At 36.6% G+C, this 11,000-nt stretch overlaps 1 pseudogene; it reads left to right on the top strand.

Annotated features, from left to right (window-relative positions):
• Positions 1-1,816: 1,816 nt before the first annotated feature.
• Positions 1,817-3,139, top strand: LOC103597280 (annotated as a pseudogene).
• The last annotated feature ends 7,861 nt before the right edge of the window (positions 3,140-11,000 follow it).

Genomic DNA, 11,000 nt, shown 5'->3' on the forward strand with positions numbered 1-11,000 from the left:
GATGTGAGGACAGATTGGGTCCAGACCACTGATGAAGCCTAGCTGTAAAGTAATATTTTTAGACACATATTTTGTAGAATATATATTTTTAGGAAGTACTAAAGTATACAAGTTTTAAATAACAGAAAATTAAATATTTTCTATTAAAAACTGGAAAACAGGGACTGAGCCTGTGGCACACTCAGGAGAGTGCGGCGCTGGGAGCGCAGCAGCACTCCCGCCGCGGGTTCAGATCCTATATAGGGATGGCCGGTGCGCTCACTGGCTGAGCGCGGTATGGCCAGTCTCAAAAAGGACAGAAAAAAAAAAAAAAACACCTGGAAAACAAGTAAAAATCTGTCATTTAAGAATGATTACCTTTTAAAAGTTGCTTGTGTTTATGCATTGTATATAGCAGACAGTAATTAGGTATTCAGTTTTATCTACTATTTAAATAATAAACCAGAAATACTTTACTACTTTTATATGTTAATAATGACAAATCATTAAATATAATCTAAAATGAAATATCGGCTCCACTTACAGCCCTTTTATTAGAGAAACTACTTTTGAATACTGTACAAATTAGATTATATCACTGAATTCCTCTTGTGCAGTTCTTCTCTTTGCATTTTTCTATCACTCATTCAAATACTGATAATTTTACCATGTACCACAGAATTATACATCAATCCTGTAAAGATTTCATGTAAAGATGAAAAAGACAAGCTACCTTTGCTGTAAAGAGTTTGCAGATAATGGGAGGGACAGATTTATACAGGACAAGTTAACTATCATGTATGTGTATGTTGCCGAAATTTTAAGAAAGGTACAAGATAATTTACAGAAAGCAATTATTTCTCTTTTAAAAAGGAGTGCCTTCAAGTATCTTTTCAGAGTAGGAAGAAAAGCTAATATGTGTCCTTGGGTTCTGAAGAGTGGATGGGATTTGGTGGTCAGAGATCAAAGCAAGATTATTTTGTATAATATTAATTTGGGGTTTTTTGTTTTGTTTCTTTCTGATGAAGCAGAAGACTTTAAAACAACAACAACAAAAAAGCATAGAATTTAGAGCCAGACATCTGGGTCCTGACTCTTTCTAGGTACATTAACCTCCCCTGTTCATTAGTAAAATGGGAAACATAAAACCTACTCTGGAAGGTCATATGAGGATTGAAATAACTGACATGTCTATGTGTGTGGCTCAGTACCCAGAACACATAAGTTAGTTCTCACGTATTTTTTTCATGACCACCCTCTTTCATCTCTACCATTTAGTAGCATCTGAAATATCATACCCTCAGGTCTCTTCTTTTCCTTTCTTTCACGTCTTTGATCTTTTCTCCTCCTTAGTTCTCTTCCTTTCACATCTTCAAGTGTTACTCAACCTAAAAAATAAAAAAATTCTTAAACTGTCATGTTATATCTGTTTTCTTTCATTTTTAATATTTGAAAGAGGTGCTGGTATATTTATTGCCTCCACTTGCTTATTTCTTATTGATCAGAGAGCTGCAGAGCATGATAGTTGCCATGAGTTTTGGGCACAGATGGCCGTGTACAAATCCTGATTCTGCTACTTTTCCTAAGCTGCATGATCTCTGGTACATTACTGTCTTCTCTATGCTTCATTTTTCTCATTTGAAAAAATGGGGATGGAGACACCATTATCCTCTGTTTTTGCTGTACCGACCTCGGTGTCTTGCCTGCGTCCACTTGTTTGTGGCCTATAGGCTACTGCAGCACTAGGGTGTCAGTCGTTGGTCCCACCCACAGCCCTTCAGTTCTGCTGTGCAAGGATATATAATAACTGACTGGTGTGTCCATTTAACATAAGAAAATGGAAACTGAACAGCCAGAGGAAACCTTCCCCAGCACTGAAACTAATGGTGAATTTGATAAAGGCCTTCCAGAAGATATGGAAGAGCAAGCATTTGAAAGATCTAGAAACACTGATGAGGTGGTTGAATTACGCATTCTGCTTCAGAGCAACAATGCCAGGGCAGTGATTGCAAAAGGAGGCAAGAATATTAAGACTCTGTACAGACTACAATGACAGTGTTTCAGTCTCAGACAGCAGTGGCTCCAAGCGCATATTGAGTATCAGTGCTGATATTGAAACAATTGGAGAAATTCTGAAGAAAATCATCCCTACCTTGGAAGAGGGCCTGCAGTTGCCATCACCCACTGCAACCAGCCAGCTCCTGCTCGAATCTGATGCTGTGGAATACTAAAATTACCAACACTATAAAGGAAGCACCTTTAACTGTGAATTGAGACTGTTGATTCATCAGAGTCTGGCAAGAGGAGTTGTTGGAGTCAAAGGTGCTAAAATCAAAGAACTTTGAGAGAACACTCAGACAACAATCAAGCTTTCCCAGGAATCCTGTCCTCATTCCACCAACAGAGTCGTTCTTATTGGAGGGAAGCCTGATAGGGTTGTAGAATGCATAAAGATTATCTTTGATCTTATGTCTGAGTCTTCCATCAAAAGATTTGCACAGCCTTATGATCACAACTTTTATGATGAAACCTATGATTATGGTGGCTTTACAATGATGTTGGATAACTGCTGTGGACAAATGTGGGATTTCCCATGTGGAGAAGAGGTGGTTTTGACAGAATTCCTCCTGGTTGAGATGGATGTCCCATGTCTCCATCTAGAAGACATTATGATGATATGAGCTCTCAATGAGGGCTGTCTCCTCCTCCTCCTGGACAAGGTAGCCAGGGTGGTAGCAGAGCTCAGAATCTTCCTCTTCCACCACCACCACCACCTAGAGGAGGAGATCTCATGGCTTATGACAGATGAGGAAGACCTGGAGATTGTTAGGATGGCATGGTTGGTTACAGTGCTGATGAAACTTGGGATTCTGCAATAAATACACGGAGCCCATCAGAATGGCAAATGGCTTATGAACCACCGGGTGGCTCTGGATATGATTATTCCTATGCAGGGGTTCATAGCTCATATGGTGATCTTGATGGACCTATTATTACTATGCAAGTAAGTATTCCCAAAGATTTGGCTGGATCTATTATTAGCAAAGGTAGCCAGCAGATTAAACAAATCCATCATGAGTCAGGCAGGGACCAGATACAGAAGGCACAGTATTTGCTGCAGAACAGTGTGAAGCAGTATGCAGATGATGAAGGATTCTAATGCAAGACATTTTTTCTTTTTTATAGTGTAAAGCAGTTTTCTGGAAAGTTTTTCTAAGACTAGTGAAGAACTGAAGGAGTCCTGCATCTTTTTTTTTTTTTTTTCTGCTTCTGTTTAAAAAGCCAATTTTTTCTTTTTTATAGTGTAAAGCAGTTTTCTGGAAAGTTTTTCTAAGACTAGTGAAGAACTGAAGGAGTCCTGCATCTTTTTTTTTTTTTTTATCTGCTTCTGTTTGAAAAGCCAGCATTCCTCTGCTTCACTGGTATTATGCATTAGAGGTGTAGTGAAATCTTTGCTGTTCACCAGATGTAATGTTTTAGTTCCTTACAAACAGGCTAACAACCTAACATTGCAATTTTGAAACAACAGCAGAGTGAGTGAATTTTATTTTTTGTTCATTGTTGGTGGTTAAAAAGAAAAAAATTCCCCCCCCCCCATGTAATTATTGTGAACACGTTGCTTTGTGGTCACTGTAGCATTTTGGGAGATGGGATAGAAAGAAAAGGTATCCATAGTCCACATGTCCGTGACATCTGTTCAAAGCAGTGTGCAGAATGTAATGCTCTTTTTTAAGAAAAATTTTACGATTTTTAAAATAAATTTAGTGAACCTATTTCTTGGTGATTTTTTTTTTTTTTAAAGACAGTCATTTTTCAAATGGTGGCTAAATTTCCCAGTCCATCTGAAACTAAACACTAAGTTTGATTTTCAGCTCCTCTGTTGGATATAAGTGCATCTCTTCTCGGGCATAGGCAAAATATCTTGGCAAATGGTTCTGGTGTTTTCTTGATGGTTTGAAAGTTCATTGCTTGGGAAGAAATTCCATCATATATATTCATGCTTATAATAAGCTGGGGATTTTTTGTTTGTTTTTGCAAATGCTTGCCCCCACTTTTCAACAGTTTTCTATGTTAGTAGTTGTGAAGAAACAAGATGGGGAGCAGCACTACAAACTGAATAAAGGTGTAAGTATATACCGGAAGCCTGATTGGCATCAAGTTTTATTAATCACAATAACACTTGGTTATGGAAGTAAGAAGTAAGTGATGCTGAGTAAATTCTGATTACTTTTATTAGGTAATTTCTCACCTATAGACTTAAACTGTCAACTTGCTAGTGTCAATTAGTTAAACCTTGTAAAAAATATATATTCTTGTTTTTCTATTGTATGCAAATTGAAAGATGTACCATTTCTCTGTTGTATGTTGGATTATATAGGAAATATTTGTGTGCAATTCAAAAAAAGAAAAAGAAAAAAGTTCTTGTGGATGTTTTGTGTAATATCTTGACATTTGTATTGATAGCTAAAAATTCACTTCCAAATAAAAATCCCATGATGCTAGATTTGGTGTGTGCCCAATTTGAACAAGGATTGATTGAGAACATTCCAAGGAAATATACTAGTCTTAAGTTGTAAAAAAAAAAAAAAAAAATGGGGATGATGATGATAGTAGCACCTGCCTCATAGAGTGGTTGTGAGGATTCAACGCATTTATACTCAAAGAGGATATAGAAAAGTACCTAATACTCAATAAACATGCAGCAAATGTTAACCAGTACTATTACAATTCTTCAGTAAAGTCGAATCTAGCTTCTGTCCTCGTCAGTCTATTGAAATGGCTCTGTCAGATGTTACTAGTGTTCTCAGGATTTCCAAATTCAGTAATATCTTTTTAGTATGCATCCTGCTTTGTTTCTCTCTAACACTTTGCCCAGTCCTCCTTCCTCATCTTATGAAAGCTCTCCTCTCAGCAAGTCTTCTCTTCTGCACACTCTTTAGATATTGGTGGTCACTTCTCTGTGAGATGCAGATTCGAATACCCAACTTCCTGTATCTCTCTAGGTTCCTTGAGCTTGATATGTCCAAAACTGACCTTACCACATTTAGTTTCCAAAACTTTATCTCCTTTTCCCACCTACCCTTTCTTGATGAATGTCCATCTTAGTTCCTAGAACATAAACTTGGGAGAATTCCAGATGTGTCCTCTCTTTCATATCCCTCATCTGATCATACGGTAAATCCATTAGTTTCCCTCACTGTCAGATGTTGTCTCAATCAACATCCTTCCCTCAATTCCAACTGTCATTTATTTAGTTAAGATCCTAATAATTTCTCAACCGAATCTTGCAATCTATCCCGCTCATGAGTCTCCTTTTCTATACTCTCATCCATTCCAAATCCATTCTCTATACTGAAAATGAAGTTATCTTTCAAAAATGTGAGTTGATAAATATCACTGTCTTACTATAAACACTCAGTACAAAACATGAACACTTTCATACAGCCGTAAGATACTTTATGAGCAGCCTACATGACCACCGCCCACTAACAATCCTGACAGAGGAAAGGATGGATGGAGAGTTGGTTAAGTTTGGGAAGGTAGGGGGAAAAAAGCAAATTAAAGTAATTAATAAAGCTGCCATGGAAAACAAAAATCTGGATGATTTATCTACTCCTTACAGATTCACTCATTTTATCAACAAATATTTTCTGTAAGCCTCCTGATAAGGGCTCGAGTGGTAGGGATCTAGCAGTGAAACAAAGTATATCTAGGTGCTAGGAATATATCGTTGAAACAAAATAGATAAATTCTTGCTCTCATAAGGTAAGAGTGACAACAAATAAATATGAAAACCTATAGGATAGTGACACCTGCTGTAGAAAAAAGAAAAAACTCCATAGGATATGGAGTGCTGGGGAGGGGGTGGTTGGAATTTGCTATTTATATAAGGTGATCAGGGACAGCCTCACTGAAAGGAGATATTTCAGCAGAGACTTGAAAAATGCAAGAGAGAGCAAGCCATGCAAATATGTGCAAACAAAGTATTCCAGGGGAAAGGAGCAGCAAGTACCAAAGCCCTAACGCAAGGTCAGGCTAAGGATGTTTGAGTAATAGAAATTAGGCCATTGTGGCTGGAGCAGAGAGAGTTAGGGGAAAGTAGTAGGAAGTGAAGTCAGAGCAACAGTCTGGGCCCAGACTATAAAATCTTGAAAGTCATTCTAAAAATGTTGGTGAGTATTAAGAGGGGACTGAGGAGCTCTTGCAGGAATTTGAATAGAGGGGTGAATGATCTCTCTGAACTTCTCCCTTCGTAGCCTTTTTTTTCTTTTTTCTTTTTTTTTTCTGATATACCACGAATTTCTTGCAGTTCCCATTCTTACTCTCCCTTTGAATCTCTCTGCGTGCTGCTATCTCTGCCGAGACAACCCTTCACACTCCTGACCCTCCTTTGACTGTCAGTTCCTAGCAGATCCTCAGGTTCCATCATATATGTGGTGGAGGTATCTACTCTTCTCCAAGAAGGCTGGATTTGGTTCCTTTTCTAATAACCCTCATGACATTTTCTCAGTCAAGATACTTTTAGATACAAATAACAGAAAACCTAACTAACAGTGGCTTAAGCCAGAAGAACATAAATGTTTGCTGATAAGATGTTCAGAGGTAAAATATTATTGTAGTGGACTGAATTATGTCCCTCCCAAACTCATTGAAGCTTGAATTGTGTTCCCTGAATTTTATGTATTACAAACTTGGTCCCTACTGTGACTGTTAAGAGAGTGGGAAATCCTATTATGGCAATTGAAAGTTGGAGCCTTGAAAAGATGATTGGATTGTAGGACCATGCAGTGGTGAATGGATTAAAAAATGGTGGTCAGGGCATGGTTCTGAGGGCTTTAAAAGAAGAGGAGAGTCTGTCTCTCTCTTGATCTCTCTGGTCTCTGCTTCCACCATCTTGCAATGTGAGACCCCTGGGTCACTGTCAACAACACCAGATGGGCTTTGGACTTCCCAGCCTCAGAAACTGTAAGGGATAAATTTTGTCTTCTTTCTAAATCACTCAGTTCCATGTATTTTGTTATAAGCAACAGAAATGGACTAATAGATTTGTCATTATTAATCATCTCGGTGATGTTCACTGGGACTCAGGCTCTTGCCATTCCTCTGCTTCATCACAGTCAGCACATTGGCTTCCATCCTCCAGCTTACCCATAATGGTTGCACAATGGCTGCCATCTTGGCATCACGGGCATCTGACTTCAAACAATAGGAACAAAGGGAAGGGATTCCAAGAGGTGTCCTTCCCTCCCGTCAGGGGAAAATATCTATCACAGAAGCCCCTTAGCCAGAACAAATTCATATTTTTTATAAGTGCCTATTTACCTGTATCTCCTAATCATTGTATCCTAACAGCTAGTACAGATTGTGACACAGTTGGTGCTTGCTAAATACTTGTTGAATAAAATCAATGTTTAGTGACTTTTATTCTCTTTGTAAAATAGAATGTGAGGTTGAGGGTTGGGAGTTTCATGAAAATAGCACACTTCTCAGAAAAGAAAAGAACTGCTGACTAGAAATGAGTAAAAGACTTACCAAATCATATTGTGGCCTGGCTATGTCAGAGAATAGCAACATAACCTTCCAGTTTGTACTTTTAGAGTTTCCAAATAAAAATCTGCAAATCCCCAAAGGGTTGAAATTAAGTTCACATTATCTAAAACCATGGAATTTAAACATGCTTTGACTATTTCCTCCACCCTGGTTTTGGTTCATTGATAATGATCTTTAAAAAATCTTTCTAAATTCTACTGACCTACATTTGAAACTAACTGGTCAATTGCAGACCATAAGCCCTGTGATATAAAACAAGCACAAATACAAAATCACACACACAGAGAAAACACAAGAGAACCCTATTGTTGATGATTTAGTGAGAATTTCTAAATTGATACAGGTATAAAGGGTATTTGATACTTCAACAAAGGAAATGACATAGAGTTGGTGACTTTGGCTCAATAGAAGTAAATTTTTGCAAGTACTCCTTGCATAAATCTTGTGTCAGACATGCTCAGTACCCTTAACAGCTTCTTCCCGTCCATGAGCAGGCCTGCAGGTTCCCTGTGGAATGTCCTAGTGGCTACAGGCCCTTCAAGGCAGTATCCAGGCTCTGCCTCTCACTTTCCACTCTAAATCCACATGTTCTCTCTTAGTGTCTCCATTTCCTGTCCTGTTCTCTTTTTCTTCCCAGAACCTTCAGACTGATGCCTCGGGAGAAAAGGCCACTTGTCCTGATCCACACTTCAGGCTCTATATCTCCCATAGCTCCGTGCTCTGGAACCCCAGGCCAGAGCAGCTCCACTTCTGAGAGCAACCCAGGCTCTAAGGACTACAGCCCAGGGTGAATACTCATTTGTCATTTCAGAGTTTTATAAGCAATCTCTTTATTTCTTAGAAGGACACAGAGCCCTGAAGAAAGGGCCACCAATGGGTCTTAGGCCAAGAAAGAGAGAGGCAGAGAAAAGAATGAATGCTGGACTGGATTGGACAGCTAAAGAGGTAATGTACAACCCAACAATGAGGGAAAGAGAGAAGCTGTTGAAGTCAAAGGGAATTTTGCAATACTCACTGAAGGAGTGTGAACCCACACAAATACCAAAATTTTAAGGATGTGTGTAGATTCTGATTAAGAAGAATAGCAACTAGAACTATCAAAACAAAGTGACGAAGAATTTTGGACTTAAATTATAAACATTGCATAATTGTGGACTGACTCAGAAATCTGTATAAGTAGTTTCTTGACTCTGATACATGAAAGACCTTCTAAGGTAGACGTGAATGGTGTGGAGGATATAAGCATCGACAACCCATGTAGATTCGGTTCTAGGCAGATATAGGATAAAGATGTTGTTTCTTATCTAAACTAAGAGTTTCATCACATTTTCTACTTGCAGAAATTGGGGTTTAGTACTAGAATTATACTGTTTATTACTTGAGCTTTGTAGTAAAAGTAATATACTGAGAATGTATGTGTGTGTATGTGTCTACACAGTGTTTAATGAGTAATATATAGTGCATTTATTCTCTAGTAATCCTTTCATGAACCCTAAATTAAAAATCACCTTCCTCCCAAACACACACACCTGGACTCAGGTACTGTTGAAGAGTGGTGTCTGAATCCAGCAAGACGTACACAACCATTGAGTGAAAATTCCACAGCAGAGAGTGGGCTGCCATGAAAACAGCTTCCTTTACAGAATTCTCCCTCAAATCCTTTTCCTGTTTGAGTGGACCATACATCAGAATTGAAAATTAGCATACTTCATTTGTTGAAATTTAAGACATTTGTGATAGTCTGAGACATTTTATAAAGTCTCTTCTATTGTATAAATTAGATTGGAAATTATTTAACCATCAAGTAGTTCCTACTTTGGGCTAATTCATACGATTTTATTAAAATGATGTTTAAAATTGTGATTTTTTTTTCTTGTTTTGTTGTCAGACACATGAAGCTTATGCATGTCTTTGATGTGGGAGTTATTTGCTATCATGTGACATCTTATAGAAATAGAAAAATTATACACTAACTCTAACGGATTTTACTTGGGATTTTGACTAAAGATTAACTTAAGGATAGAATGCAGGTCAGCTACAATACAGGTCAGAAAAAAAAAGTAAATAAAGTCTGGCTTATTTGGATATTTAGCTTTCTTTGGCCCATTAAACAAACCATGCTAACAAAATTTTCACAGCCAGAGAGCTCTAGGAAATGTTATGCCAGCCATTTAGAAAATGATACATATCAGCTTCTCCCCTTGACTGAAATACTTCTGTTTTAACAAGGAACTGTTATAAAATATTTCATTGTTTTCATTTATCTAAATACTACCCAAATATATTCCAAATAGCTCAAAAAATGCTCAGTTTAGCTTGTAAAATGTTATGCTTTACAGTATTATAGATTTTATACATAATTGCTCATATCATATAGCTATCTATTTTAACATACTGAGGGTGGCCTCTACTTAGTGGAACTTCTCATGAGATCCATCTTCTCTAAATAAAATACTTTTTCTTTAATTAACTATCATTCTAAATTCTATAAAATATTTTATTGTGAAAAAATGAACTCAAATTTAAATTAACATAAATAAATTTGATTTTCTTCAAGCATTGTTATTATCTGGCAAAGTGTTTTAGAGTAAATAAAAACAAAGCATGCAAAATTGTGCAGTGGAGAATAACTTGAAAGAATCAATAAAAAGTTAAACAGCTGGTAGGACTGACCTCATAGTTGCCTTATGGTTCTCAATTTTATAACCATATATAAATTGAGCTAATGTCCTTGAATATCACACATTAATACATCAATAGAAAAATTTATGTACTGTTACAGGTAAGCAGTATATTAATAAGTCATATTTAGTTTATAATTAATTCTCCCAACAATTTTGTGAAGGTAAGGTAGCAGTTCGTATCCTTAGTTTATGCATGGAAGAACTGAAGCAGAATGATATTGTTTCTAATCATGTAGCCAAATTTAAAAAATGAAGTAGAAATTGATCTTCTGATTTTTTTAATCAAGTTAATTGACAGTGCTCTTAAATAAGTTGAATTTTTTTTAGGTTTATGAAAGAAGTAAACTAGTTTTTATCTTGTTATATAAAAACATTTACTCTTTCTTTTTGCTAAATGATATAGTTTCAAATTTAACTATTAATATAAAAAACTAAGAACATTTTTACTTAAAATCTATGTAACAGTATAGGTGTGTGATTAAAATAAAGTTATAGAATACCTTTACATTTCCTAAATACATTGATTCCTATCTAAAGAACTATAAGTACAAATACAAATTTAGTAAAGTAATAACCTGAAAAACCAAAACCAATTTGCTTTCTGATTCAACGAATTAATACTTTTTAGATTTTTTAGAATGAGAGACTGCCTGCATAATTTAAAAACCATGTTAATACAATTTCTGTACCAGCTTTATAAACATTTCAGTTTTGCTACAATTATTTAAATACAAACCCATTTCTCTATTAGAACATTCTTTTTTACATACACTAAACATTTTCCAG

The sequence above is a fragment of the Galeopterus variegatus genome, unplaced genomic scaffold (assembly GCF_000696425.1).
Source record: "Galeopterus variegatus unplaced genomic scaffold, G_variegatus-3.0.2 Scaffold2262, whole genome shotgun sequence".
Lineage (NCBI taxonomy): Eukaryota > Metazoa > Chordata > Mammalia > Dermoptera > Cynocephalidae > Galeopterus > Galeopterus variegatus.